Genomic DNA, 14,406 nt, shown 5'->3' on the forward strand with positions numbered 1-14,406 from the left:
AGGGATGTGGTGACAGAGGGAATCTTGGGTAAATTACTCGACACCTGTAGACCTCATTTCAGTGTCCTCGGCTGCAAAATAATAGCGCCTACCTGTTAGTTTTTTTGTTGTTGTTGTTTTGAGAGAGGGTCTCATTCTGTCACTGGAGCATAGTGGCATGATCACAGTTTGATTACAACTCACTGCAGCCTCTACCTTTTAGGCTCAAGTGATTCCCCCACCTTGGCCCCTCAAGCAGGTGGGATTCCAGGCACACGCCACCATGTCCCACTAATTTTTGTGTTTTTTGTAGAGAGTGGGTTTCACCATGTTGCCCAGGTTTTAATTTTTTATTATCAGAATTTTCAGCTGTTGACAAAAGAAGAAGGAATAGTTAATGAACCTCCATTATCCAGCACCCATCTTCAACAATTATCAGTGAATTGCCAATCTTGTTTCATCTCTACCTCCCCAGCCCCATCCCTACTGGTTATTTTCAAGCAAATCCCAAACCTGGAGACTCTGTTAAAAATTTAAAAATTTCTATGATATCATCAATACACGTACGTACAATTTTTATAAACAATTTCCTAATAACATCTAATATCTAATCACTGTTCATTCATCCTCCATTATCCCATAAGTGTCTCCTTTTAAACGTGATTTGTTTCAGTCAAGATCCACAAAGCCCTCATATTATGTTCGGCTGATAGATCCTCCTCCAAACCCCAGCATTTTATTAGGTCAATTTTCAACCTACAGCAAATGGGAATGAATTCTACAGCGAGCACCTGAATAAGCCCCTAGACGCAGCTATTAACCCATTACTGCAGCTGTTCTGTCCTGCGTCCATCTGCCGGTCTCTCTACAGTCCATAAGCCTTTTAAGTCTCTCTTCATCCAAAATACTATCCCCCTCTCACATTTTTTTCTGCCATTTATTTGTTGAAGACACTATGTCATTGCCCTGTAGAATTTCTCTTATTTTGAGGATCAAATAAGCTAATATGTACATAGTGTTTAGACTATAGTAGGTACCTAATTAATATTCTTGAACTGATTATTATTGGCTTTTCACACTTGATCTTAGCCAAAAGGCCGAGAAGCGATTGTTATTGGCTTTTTAATTTATCTATATCTTCTTCTTTTTCCAAGTAAAAAATCTCTCTCTCTTTTTTCTCGTTGAGATGGAGTCTTGCTCTGTTGCCCAGGCTAGAGTGCAGTTGCACCATCTCGGCTCACTGCAATCTCTGACTCCTGGGTTCAAGCAATTCCCCTGCCTCAGCCGCCTGAGTAGCTGGGATTACAGGTGCCCACCAGGATGCCTGGATAATTTTTGTATTTTTAGTAGAGACAGGGTTTCTCTATGTTGTCCAGGCTGGTCTTGAACTCTTGAGCTCAAGTGATCTGCCTGCCTCGGCTCCCCAAAGTGCTGGGGTTACAGGCGTGAGAGCCTGGCCAAAAATACATCATTTTTGAAAAAAAAATTTTTTTAAAGAGTTTCTGTACTTGTCACGGCCATATCGGTTTGTGGCCACCAGGGGGTCTGTCTGCACTCTTTGCGGGGCTTGCCCCAGGCAATTGGCCCATGGGAAGATTTGCCAGCATCTGGCAGCTGAAGGTGGCAGAGCAAGGGAGAAGGGAGTGCGAACCTGAGCCAGAGAGGCTCCAGGGAAATGGCTGCAGTGGAACCGGGGCAAGGGACAAGGCTCAGAGCCTTCTCTAGGGCTGAGGATGGTGACACCAGGAGGGGGGCCCAGAGGAAGCGCCAGGAAAGGTGTGGAAAGTTGCAGAACTCCCAAGAGCTGGTGGAAGCAACAGCACACATCATTAGGGAGCAAGGCAGAGAGCGCAGCAGGGTTTCAAGGGGCTGGGGCAGATGGAACAGGAGGAAAATGAACCTCCCCAGGGACTTGTCGCCACAAACTTGGACGATAAGCAGACAGGTGGGAAATACATAGGTCTTTGGCAGGCTCCATCAGAGGCCAGGGGAAAAAAGGAGGAGATCAGTTGGGGGAGGCCTGAGCTGGGGGCCAGCAATGCCGAACCTGGTTTTGCCATCTCTCGCCTGTGTGGTCTTGGAGAAGGGTTCTTCTTCCCTTCTTTGAGCCTCAGTTCTCCCTACCTGCAAAATAGATAGAGTGGGGCTGGGTGCAGTGGCTCACGCCTGTAATCTCAGCGCTTTGGGAGACTGAAGCTGGTGGATCACGAGGTCCAGAGATTGAGACCATGGTGGCCAACATGGTAAAACCCTGTCTCTACTAAAAATACAAAAATTAGCTTGGCGTGGCAGCAGGTGCCTATAGTCCCAGCTATTCGGGAGGCTGAGGCAGGAGAATCACTTGAACCCGGGAGGCAGAGGTTGCAATGAGCTGAGATTATACCACTGCACTCTGGCCTGGAGACAGAGTGAGACTCCGTCTAAAAAAAAAAAAAAAAAAAAAAGTAGGGGTAGGCCAGAAGACCCCCTATAGATTAAAAAAATTTTTTTTTAGCCCTGGCAAGAAAAATGTTTCAGCTTGCTGATCTCTTCCTGGGGATAAGTAAGAGTGACATGGGTGCTGGGATTGGGATGTATTCATGGCCCCTTTAGCACTTCTCCTTTCAAAGAGGTAAACTCCAAGTACAGACTCAAAGCTGCGAGTTGCCTCCCTGCTCAGGCTAGGCATGGTGGCTCACACCTATAATTCCAGCACTTCGGGAGGCTGAGGAAGGAGGATCTCTCTTTTTTTTTTTTTGAGATGGAGTCTAACTCTGTCGCCCAGGCTAGGGTGCCGTGGCGCGATCTCTGCTCATTGCAACCTCCGCCTCCTGGGTTCAAGAAATTCTCCTGCCTCAGCCTTCCGAGTAGCTGGGATTACAGGCACCTGCCACCATGCCTGGCTAGTTTTTTTGTATTTTTAGTACAGACGGGGTTTCACCATGTTGACCAGGCTGGTCTTGAACTTCTGATCTTGAGAAATCCACCTGCCTCGGCCTCCCAAATTGCTGGGATTACAGGCATGGGCCATCACGCCCAGCAAGGAGGATCTCTTGAGCCCAGGAGTTCAAGACCAGCCTGAGCAACACAGTGAAGCCCCATCTCTACTAAAAAACAACACGTTAGAGAAACAAAAAACATTTTGTTTTTTAAACAAAAAAAAATGTTAGCCCAGCCTAGTGCTGCAAGCCTATAGTCTCAGCTACTTAGGAGGCCGAGGCAGGAGGATTGCTTGAGGTTGGGAGGTTGAGGCTGCAGTGAGCTATGATCACATCATTGCACTCCAGCCAGGGCAACAGAGCAAGACCCTGTCTCAAAAACAAAAAACAAAACAAAGCAAAACAAAAACAAAGGCCGGGCACCGTGGCTCACACCTGTAATCTTAGCACTTTGGGAAGCCAAGGCAGGTGGATCACTTGAGCTCAGGATTTCGAGACCAGCCTGGCCAACATGGTGAAACCCTGTCTCTACTAAAAATACAAAAATTAGCCGGGTGTGGTGGTGCACCCCTGTAATCCCAGCTACTCAGGAGGCTGAGGCAGGAGAATTGCTTGAACCCAGGAGGCAGAGGCTGCTGTGAGCCAAGATGGTGCCACTGCGCTCCAGCCTGGGCAACAGTGCAAGAATCTGTATCAGAAAAAAAAAAAAAAAATCCTGCAAGTCACCAAATCATGGTATGAAATGAACGCAAAATCTAATGTACACAGGCTTGGATTCCAGTCCCCTGTGGCCTTCAGGGTTGAGCCCACGATTGATTGGTTGTATCTGTCATAGGTGAAGAAATGAGGGTCAGCTTTCCCACTTTCATACAGATCCAGGGGTTCTCAGGTGCAACAAACATTTGAGAGAGATTTGCCTAGTTAACCCCTGACTAAAATCTGCTTAAGATTTTTAGCCAAACAAAATAGAAAAAAATGAATAAATAGAGAAATAAACTACTTGCCTGAATCCCTGGCCCAAGATCCAGCCACCTGTCAACCACTGCTATTGTGAAACCACTCAGGCGGAGGGGACACCGTCCAGCTCAGATTCACGGGTCATTGTCATCCACGCTGAATGAAACTCATTAGTCCATTGTGAGCTGTTCAGGTTTAATGCCTCTAAAATTGCCTGATGAAACTGGAGCGTGGTTGGGAAACAGACAACGGCCCGTCCAGCTGAACAAAGCTGTCCTAAGTGCTCAGCCCAGAGTCGAGTCAGGTCCTGCCCATGGCACCCAGCGTGGAGCCTCAGAAATCACGACTGCTCCCTGTGAATATTCTAATGTGAGCTCGAGGACAGTAGGGCAGACTTGGGTCCGTGCCCGTCCCAGATAAAACCGGGTGAGCGACGCTCTGGGGTCTGAGTGGAGGCCCGGCGAGCAGGGCGTGCTTACGGAGAACAAGCCGAGCTGGGAGCAGAACACATGCACTGCTGTGGTGGGCTTTGGGCTCTGCTATGGATTGGATTGTGCGCTCCCAAAATACAAGCCCTACCCCTCAGCATGTGACCTTTTTTGGAAATAAGGTTTTTGCAGATGTAATAAGTGAAGATGAGGTCATACTGGAGCAGGGTGGGCCCCCATCCGATGACTGTGTCCTTATAAGAAGGGGAAGTTTGGACACAGACACACAGGGAGAACGCCTTGAACATGAAGGCAGAGATCGCGATGATGTGTCTGTCTACAAGCCAAGGAATGGCAAAGATCACCAGCACAGAGAGGCACGGAACAGACACTTCCCCCACAGCCCGCAGAAGGCACCAGCCTGCCAACATCTTCTTCTTGGACTTCTGGCCCCCAGAACTCTGAGAAAATAAATTTCTCGTAGTTGTTTAAAGCCCCCTAGTTGGCGGGAGCTCCATGGAACTGATACGGAAACCTGGCTTTGAGGCCGTCTCCCTGGAAGACTTTGGGCAAATAACTTTCCTCTTTGAGCCTGGGGTTGGGAACCTGAGACTGGGGAGGCCTGGCTGTATAGAAATAACAGGCCAGGCCGGGCGCGGTGGCTCACACCTGTAATCCCAGCGCTTTGGGAGGCCGAGGCAGGCGGATCACGAGGTCAGGAGATCAAGACCGTTCTGGCTAACACGGTGAAACCGCATCTCTACTAAGAAATACAAAAAAAAAAAAAAATTACCCAGGCATGGTGGCAGACTCCTGTAGTCCCAGCTACTCGGGAGGCTGAGGCAGGAGAATGGCGTGAACCTGGGAGGCCGGAGTTTGCAGTGAGCCAAGATCGCGCCACTGCACTCCAGCCTGGGCGACAGAGCGAGACTCAGTCTCAAAAAAAAAAAAAAAGAGATCACAGGCCCTTCAGACCCCTTATCCCAACACTTAGAGGTGGAAAACCAGCAGATGGTGACCACTTCACCCTGGGCAACTGGGCTGAAGTGGCCATTTGGGATCCAGGGCCAGACACAGAAGCAGAGGCAGCCCGTCAGGAAGGCGAGGGGCTGGACAGGCTCACAGAGAGGGCAGGAAAAAACACAAGAGAGGAGGCTTTCCGAAGATTCCGCGGTTCCTGCTCCCGTGAGGCCTGGTTATTCAGCTTTCGCTGGGCTCACTTGTGTGAATTCCTTCCACCAATCACCTTCTTGAAGGTTTCGCAGGGACGATGTTTTAACTGATCTCTTTCCCTGTCTTTGGAAGTGCTTTGAAAACTGTAGCGGAAGATACGTATTTTCCCAGCAACCACAAACGGTATCCAGCACCTGCTGTATGCAGATGCAGGGTAACAGCCTAGTGGCTGCGGATCTCGGCCCCAGGGGGTCACAGGCCAGAGGGAGTGTCCCGGGGCTGCACGAGACCCTGAGTGGCCCTGAGAACACAGCAGTGCCTTCTCCCTTAACTCTGGGTCAAAATAAAAACAGGGAGATGGCCAGCAAAGTTCCCCTGTGTTCCATTGTTTGCTGTTAAATGCCTTGGTGAAATGTCACGTCTCAAATTCTTCCCCTTCCTCATCTTTTTTATTTTGAGAGACATGGGCTAACGGATGAATTGTAGAAAATATGACTGAGGCTCAAATAGGCAATATGGCATGGTGGCTGAGAGAGCGGGCCTGGTATCAGATTGGCCCAGTTCAAGCGTGATTTTGGGTCAGTCGTTTAACCTGTCTGTGCCTCGGTTTCCTCATCTGTAGTACAATGGACAAGATAAATTTCATCAAGTTTTTGTAAGGATTAATTTAAATCTTTAATTAAGTTAATCATTTTTTAGGATTAAATACATGCAAGGTGCTTACAAAAGTGGCTGGCCCATGGTGAGCCCTATATGGGTCTTAGCTATTATTATTATTTTTTTTATTTTTTTTATTTTTTTTGAGACAGAGTTTCACTCTTGCTGCCCAGGGTGGAGTGCAGTGGCATGATTTCGGCTCACTGCAACCTCCACCTCCTGGGTTCAAGCAATTCTCCTGCCTCAGCCTCCTGAGTAGCTGGAATTACAGGCATGTGCCGCCACACCCAGCTAATTTTTGTATTTTTAGTAGAGACGGGAGTTTCACCACGTTGGCCAGGCTGGTCTCAAACTCCTGGTCTCAGGTGATCCGCCCACCTCAGCCTCTCTAAGTGCTGGGATTACAGACGTGAGCCACCACGCCCGGCAATTATTATTATTATTACTATTTTTATTTATTTATGTTTTTTGGAGACGGAATCTCGCTCTGTCGCCCAAGCTGGAGTGCAGTGGCGTGATCTCCGCTCACTGCAAGCTCTGCCTCCCAGATTCATGCCTTTGTCCTGCCTCAGCCTCCTGAGTAGCTTGGACTACAGGCTCCTGCCACCACGCCCGGTTAATTTTTTGTAATTTTAGTAGAGACGGGGTTTCACCATGTTAGCCAGGATGGTCTCGATCTCCTGACCTTGTGATCCACCTGCCTCAGCCTCCCAAAGTGCTGGGATTACAGGCGTGAGCCACCGTGCCCAGCCACCCGGCCATTATTATTATTAATAAAAGGAAGAAATGCCCTGCCTAGTTCGCAATGACCCACTTGACTGTCCTTTTCACCTGTAGGGGTTGATCACCACCAACCACATTTGTCCGTGTTGGCTCACATACTGGCTGGGGTGGGTATCTGGCCCAAGCCAAGTCCTTCCCTCAGAACTGGGTTGAACAGATCCTAGTTCAATCTGGGATGCCCTCTCCAATGGCCACCTCCTGTCCTGCAAAAGTAACATAGCCAATTAAGTCAGCCTAACCCAGAGATAAACAGAAACATGAAGTACAGAGAAGGCCCGTGGGTCCTTGGATCTTTGGCCCCTTTTGGGCTGGCTACCTTCACACCACTGGGGCCCTGGGGGGCACCCGTGACTCCTAACAACCCATGTCTATTCTTTGTTTAATCCGCTCTCATTAGTTACTATTGCAACAGAGGCGTCCGGAGGCTTTGGTCTGCCTTCTCCTCGCTTCTTTGCATCTGTGAGCCTCTGCTTCCTGGAGCTACAAGAAAATATCCACTCCTTTTTTCTCAGCCCAGGCAGGCTGGAGTCAGTTCCAACTTCATGCTGTAGCTCAAGAAAGGAGCCCAAGGGTTGAGAAGCCATTTCTCCCTACCATTATATTGAGAACTGACTTCTTCCGACATCTTGTCCTGACCACCTTCATGCATTATCTCCTTAGCTCAGTTGTAGCGCAATTCAATCTCTATTTCACAGATAGGAGTCTGAGGTTCAGAGAGATTAAGAGATTTGGTTGGCAGAATCCAGCTGAAGACAATGGAGACCTGGGCTTCAAATCTAAGGTCTGTCCTCTTGATGTCTTTGCTTTTCTACCTGGAGTCCCTGGATGGAGTTTCCTGCACCCCCCAAGCCCCCTGCTCTTGCTGTGGGGTTTTAGATGAACCCTTGACCTTGCCTCAGCTTCCTAATCTGCAAAATGGGGTGATATCATCACCCATCCCTATTTGAGGATTGTCTAGACTGACCCATGCAAATGGGGGTGTGGGTGAGTTTTGGAAGATCGGTACCTGCTCCACAAGTGTAAACCACTTCTCCTCCCCAATTCCTTCCTTTCATTGCTTCTTGGCAACTGACTCAGAGATGATGGAGAGGAAAGAAAGGCAATCACATTTAAATTGGTCAATTTGAGCAGCCTCACTGCTAAAACTGGTGTAGGAGACAGATGTAATTAATCTGAAAAACACAGTGGATTTTTGTTGTTGTTGTTGTTGTTGTTTTTGAGACAGGATCTCGCTCTGTCACCTGGGCTGCAGTACGGTGATGCAATCTCGGCTCACTGCAACCTCTGCCTCCTGGGTTCCAGCGATTCTTATACCTCAGCCTCCTGAGTAGCTGGGATTTCAGGCGTGTCTGACCACGCCTGGCTAATTTTTCTTATTTTTAGTAGAGATGGGGTATCCCTGTGTTGCCCAGGCTGGTCTCAAACTCCTGGACACAAGTGATCATCTCACCTTGGCCTCCCAAAGTACTAGGATTATAGACGTGAGCCACTGTGCCCCGCCCCACAGTGTTTTTTATTTTTAAAAATATGATCCATGGCCTTCCATTCTCTGTAGCCATGCCCCATGTCCACGAGTCAACGGCAGCCTGGCATTTGAGCTCTTCATGAAGTCTCTGTGAGTTTCTTTAAAAATAAATGGCATTAAAAAAATTAAAATGAATTGAAACAAAACTTACTCATAAGAGGGATATCTGTGTCATGGATATATTAGTCAGCAACAAAACGGAATAGACAAAGATACAATCACCAATGTGGATGAATCGCAAATCCTTCTATACCGAGCCAAAGAAGTCAGAAGAAAAGGAATGCATACTTTTTGATATTATGTATGTGACATTCAACAAAGGGTAAAAGTATCTAGAGTGACAGAGGGCAGATCGAGGATTGCCTGGGGCTGGCAGTGGGTGACAGCGATCAACTACAAAGGAGCAGAAGATATTTTTTGAGTCTGTGGGAAAGTTCCAGGTCCATGTCTTGATTGAGGTGGTGGTCACATGTGTGTATATATGTGTCAAAACTTGTCAATCTGTTCTTTTAAAATGGGTGCTTTTTTTGGGTGGGGGGTAGAGATGGGGTCTCACTACATTGCCCAGGCTGGTCATGATCTCCTGGGCTCAAGCGATCTTCCTACATCAGCCTCCCAAAGTGCTAGGATTACAGGCATGAGCCACTGTGCCTGGCCAAATGCGTGAAGCTTATTATATGCAAAGTATACTCCAGTAACGTTGATTTGGCTGGGTGTGGTAGGCTCACACCTATAATCTCAGCACTTTGGGAGGCGCAGGTGGAGGACTGCTTGAGCCTAGGAGTTTGGGTCCAACCAGGATAACATATTGAGGCCCTGTTTCTACGAAAACACAAAATAAAAAATAAAAAATTAGCCAGGTGTGGTGGTGTGTCCCTGCAGTCCCAGCTACTTGGGAGGCTGAGGTGGGAGGATTGCTTGGGCCCAGGAGGTAGAGGCTGAAGTGAGCCATGATCACACCACTGCAGACAGAGTTTTGCTATATCACCAGCCTGGGCAACAGAGAAAGACTTTCTCAAAAAAGTCCCCCAACACCGAACCAAACAAAAATAACCTTGATTTCAAAAGGAAAAGGGGCTAGGCGCAGTGGCTTACATCTGTTATCCTAGCAGTTTGGGAGACCGAGGAGGGTAGATCATTTGAGGTCCGGAGTTTGAGACCAGTCTGGCCAACATGGTGAAACCTCATCTCTACTAAAAATACAAAAAGTAGCTGGGTGTGGTAGCGGGTGTCGGTAATCCCAGCTATTCGGGAGGCTGAGGCAGCAGAATCGCTTGAACCTGGGAGGTGGAGATTGCAGTGAGTTGAGGTCACGTTACTGCACTCCAGCCTGGGCAACAGAGTGAGACTCTTGTCTCTAAACAAATAAATAGGACAAAGAGTTGCCCATAATCCCATCTCTCTGGAGATAACCACGATTGTTTTGGTGTATGTAGGAAAAGCAATCAATCAATCGATTGTAAGAAATATTAGTTCTGGGAAAGCACTGAGTCCTCTGTAGTACTTTCTTAGCAACTCCAGACTTATTTATTTGGTGACAGTGAGAAGGGAAGGGGGAGAGGCTGGCACTTCATGTTCCCTTGTTGCCCTCCCTCATCTCCTGTAAGCAGAGAGGGTGGGGAGCTATCATTCGGCTCCCCAGCATCACAGGCGGCTGAACGTGAATCACCTTCCCCTCTCCTCCCTTCCCACTGCTGGAGCTAGAGAATGGGCTGGCTTCACATCAGCCCAGAAGAGGGAGGAGGACGTTCACCAACTTCACAAAACACGACTCCTCTTTTTACACCGGGAGAATGAGCACATTTTATTATTTGATCAGCACATTAAATGCCATCAGTACGGAGTGTCTGTTCCCTTACGCTAGTACCTGATGCCTGTTATAAATGAGGTTCAGGAATGCTCTCCTGACTGATGTAATTTTGAGACAGAGTATTCAGATTCTGAAGAATCCCCGAAAGCAACAGTGTCATGGGTAGCTAGGAAATTGAGACTGCTTAGGAACAATTTTTTGCCTGCTTTTGGTTTCTGACATTTTATTACACACGCAGCCTCACGCCATTAAACAGACTCCAAAACCATGACTTAATACAAATTGCATCTCATGCCATCCTATGGGGCCATATGTTCCTTGACGGTCTGATAAAGTTGGCTAGGAGCGAGTTTGCTGCTAGACCCCATAAGTGGCATCTAAGGAGGAACGTGTCAGGGCACGAGTGTGGACAATACCATCTCCCCGAGACTGTGACCCACAGGACGACTGATGAGGAGGTGGCTGACACCACATCATCCTCTGCCAGCTGAGAGGGAGAAATAAACATCTTCCTTGAAACCAGGGGCGATTTTGCCTCCTAGGTGACAAAGGCGGGCGCGGTGGCTCAGGCCTGTAATCCCAGCACTTTGGGAGGCCGAGGCGGGCTGATCACGAGGTCAGGAGATCGAGACCGTTCTGGCTAACACGGTGAAACCCCGTCTCTACGAAAAAATACAACAACAACAAAAAAAATTAGCCGGGCGTGGTGGCGGACGCCTGTAGTCCCAGCTCCAAGGTCTGGAGAAATTTTTGGTTGCTATGACTTGCGGATGCTCCTAGCATCCAACAGGTAGAGGCCAGGGATGGTGCGGAACATCTGAGACTGCACAGGACAGCTGCCTGCCACAAAGTGTCATCCATCCCAAATGTGAATAGCGCCCAAGTTCGAAACCTGCTTCCAATCCTGCAGAGACGCTGTCTAGAGTGTCTACACCCAGTTGCTAGGCGAATGGGAAAGATTCAGAGAGGTGGTCTAGATGGAGGGCCCATTGCCAGGGTCTTGCCAATACGGGTTCTGAAATAACGGTGGTGATGTGAAATAGCTAACACTATTGCGAGTGCTTACTCTGGGCTCGGCTTGATCGTCTCACTGAATTTCTGAGAACTGGGAGGAAGGAACTATGATGACTCCGCTTGACAGTAAATCAATCAAAGACATATACGGCTGGTAAGCTAAAGAGCAGAGAGTTTGTTTATTTCTTGGCATACTTTTTTTGGGGGGCGGTTGTGATGATTTTTTGTGAGGGCGTCTGGCTTTCCCACGTGACTGTGAGCTCCCATGAGGGCAGCATCATATGTGTGATGGATCTGTAGTATCCAGCAAAGTCCCTGCCACTCAAATCGGTGCTAATAAGCAGGTGTTTAATGGAGTCAAATAAAAGAAAGAATGAAGCAGGGTAATGTAGCTCAGGAGTTAGGACGTTGGCATCTCAGCTAGATCCAGCCATTCAACAGATAATCATGGTGCATTTACTTTGTGCCATGCCCTGGAGAAACAAGCAGCGGTGTCCTGAAGCCGACCTGTAATGGCTCATGACAGCTGATTGTTAATTTTTCAGAAATTCTGCAAGCTGGTTGTCAAACAGCCAGTAAAAAAAATTAAGTCATGTAAAGTTACAATTAAATAATATTTTTAAAACGTAATACAACTCATCACTTCCTAATTATTTTACTGCATTTTGCCGGTATCTCTCTTCTTGAAGTTATTTATGTCGATTGTAGCGGTCGCCAAACTTTTTCTGTAAAGGGGCCAGAGAGTGAATATTTTAGGCTTTGCAGTCCATGGGCTGAATCTGACCCCTTGCTGGTGTATTGTATCTCTGTGGTGGAAACTCTGCCGTGGGGTGCATGTCTTCCTAACTCCATGTCCAAGGACACATGTTGGTAGCTTGTATAATAATTGGCCATGGTTGTATTTGCACCAGGGAAATTGTCAAACTTTATAGATCAGGCTTTCCTTTTTTCAGCAGGCTGACTATTGAACACGACCCTAGATACAGTGGTGAGCAAAACCAGAATGAACCCTGCCTACTTGGAGGGTACAGTGCAGTGCCTTGGGGTTTGTGCACCATTTCATGGTGGGGTGGGGCAGGGAGAGACAGCTGTGCAGAGGCTGGAGTGGATCTCCACTGGAGACCGCTGGTTGTTAAACAGCCAGTTAAAAAAAAGATTAAGTTATGTAAAGTTACAATTAAATGAATAATATTTTTCAAAAGTAATACAACTCATAATTTCCTAATTATTTTAGTACATTTTGCCGGTATCTCTCTTCCTGAAGTTATTTATGTCTATTGTAGGGGTTGTCAAACTGTTTCTGAAAAGGGGCCAGAGAGTGAATATTTTAGGCTTTCGAGTCCATGGGCTGAATCTGGCCCCTTGACTATAGTTGCTGACCCCCCATGACAATAGTTGCTGAGCTCCCATGAGGGCAGCATTTTGTGTGCAATGGATCTGTAGTACCCAACACTGGCCCTGGACCTCAAACAGGTGCTAATAAACAGATGTTTAATGGAATCAAATGAAAGAAAGAATAAATGAAGCAGGGTCATGTAGCTCAGGGGTTAGGACACTGACGTCCAAGCTAGATCCAGCCATTCAACAGATAATCATGATGCATTTACTTTGCCCACTTCATTCATTCTTTCTTTTGATTCCATTAAACACCTGTTTATTAGCACCTATTAGCACCTACTTGAAGGCCAGGGACGGTGTTGGGTACTACAGATCCATAGCACATAAAATGTTGCCCTCATGGGAGCAGGGGGAACATCCACTTACAGGTGTGGCTGCTGGAAGGCGCCTCAGCTCAACCTCTCCTAGGCTGCCCCTCAGCTCCGTTGCTCTCCTCCCCAACAGGGACTTTGCCACCTCATCACATTCCTTAATGGCAGCCTGGGTAGCGGGTGTGTCTTTCCCTTGTGAGTTAGCTACAGGGGACACCTCAGAGAACTTGAGTTGAGACTGTGCCCATGAAGGCACTTTACCATTCAGTATGACATCCCAGCTCCCAGCACTGAGCTTGACTGAGGGAGTCCTCCACCAGTGTGGCCCGGGGTGACCCCACAGTGGGCTGTTGAACGAAAGTGGTAGTTCAGGTGAGGGCAGACGTCATCCTTTGGAACCTGGCTCAAACCAGGACACACCGCTAGCAAAGAATGCAGAAAATGACAGGTTTGTCTGGTGAACTGGCCTTTGGTTAGTGAACGAGCCTGCGAGAACCCAAGGGGAGTGAAGGGTGCGTGAACCACCGTGCCCTTCCTGCTACTCCGTAAGCTTCTCAAGTTCAGTGTTGGAAAGGCAGACTCTTAGAGGCTCGGATCATTCTTTGGAGGGTCTGGAGTTCCAGGGCACTGAGCACAACTTGGGGACACGGTCCATCCACGGGAGCTCGACGGGCTTGTGTCTCCTATAATTTGGGGAGCTCCAGGGATGGTGCTCTGATGGAATCTGATGGCTGGATTCAGATTCCTTTCTAGGTTGGGAGCCTGGGTTAGTGGAAGGTGGAGGGGCTCTGCAATGAGTTAGCCAAGTCCCAGTCCAGGAGGCTGTGGACTCGACTGTCACACTGTCACAGACTGAGTACTAACGCCATCCCAGCTCATCCCCCACAACTTACTGACCCGATCCTGTGGCTGGACCTTTGCTAAGCACCAAGGAGTATGTTTTTGACAATCAATCACTGTGTATTTGCTGCACCCCAGCTTTGTCCAGGCACTGAGCTAGTGCTGTTGCCAGACAGGCGCTTCTGGCTTCTGCCCTCAGGAACTTTCTCTGCAGTGTCTTGGGGGCTCCATTTCACTGATTTGAAACTGTATTCAAGAAATACTGCTATTTAAAGATGAGATTGCTTGAATTCAATACTTTATTCCTGAATGCCTGCTCAGGACAACATTACAAAGACAGACATTTGTAATGTCTTCCTAAATTCCCAGAGGAGTGGGAAGCACATGGAATTTGAGGTCGAACACAATCTGAGGTTCAAACCTCGGCTGGATCCTGATAGTTGTCTGACCCTGTCTGAGCCTCAAGTTCCTCACTCTTAAGATGGGGATGGTAATAGTTCCTACCTCCTAGGCTGGTGGGGAGGAATAAATGAGAACAAATACGTAAGGCCTCCAGCATAGTATCTGGCGTTTGGGTACCAGTCATTATTATCACGGTATGTCCTACTTAATG

The sequence above is a fragment of the Nomascus leucogenys genome, chromosome 2 (assembly GCF_006542625.1).
Source record: "Nomascus leucogenys isolate Asia chromosome 2, Asia_NLE_v1, whole genome shotgun sequence".
Taxonomy (NCBI): domain Eukaryota; kingdom Metazoa; phylum Chordata; class Mammalia; order Primates; family Hylobatidae; genus Nomascus; species Nomascus leucogenys.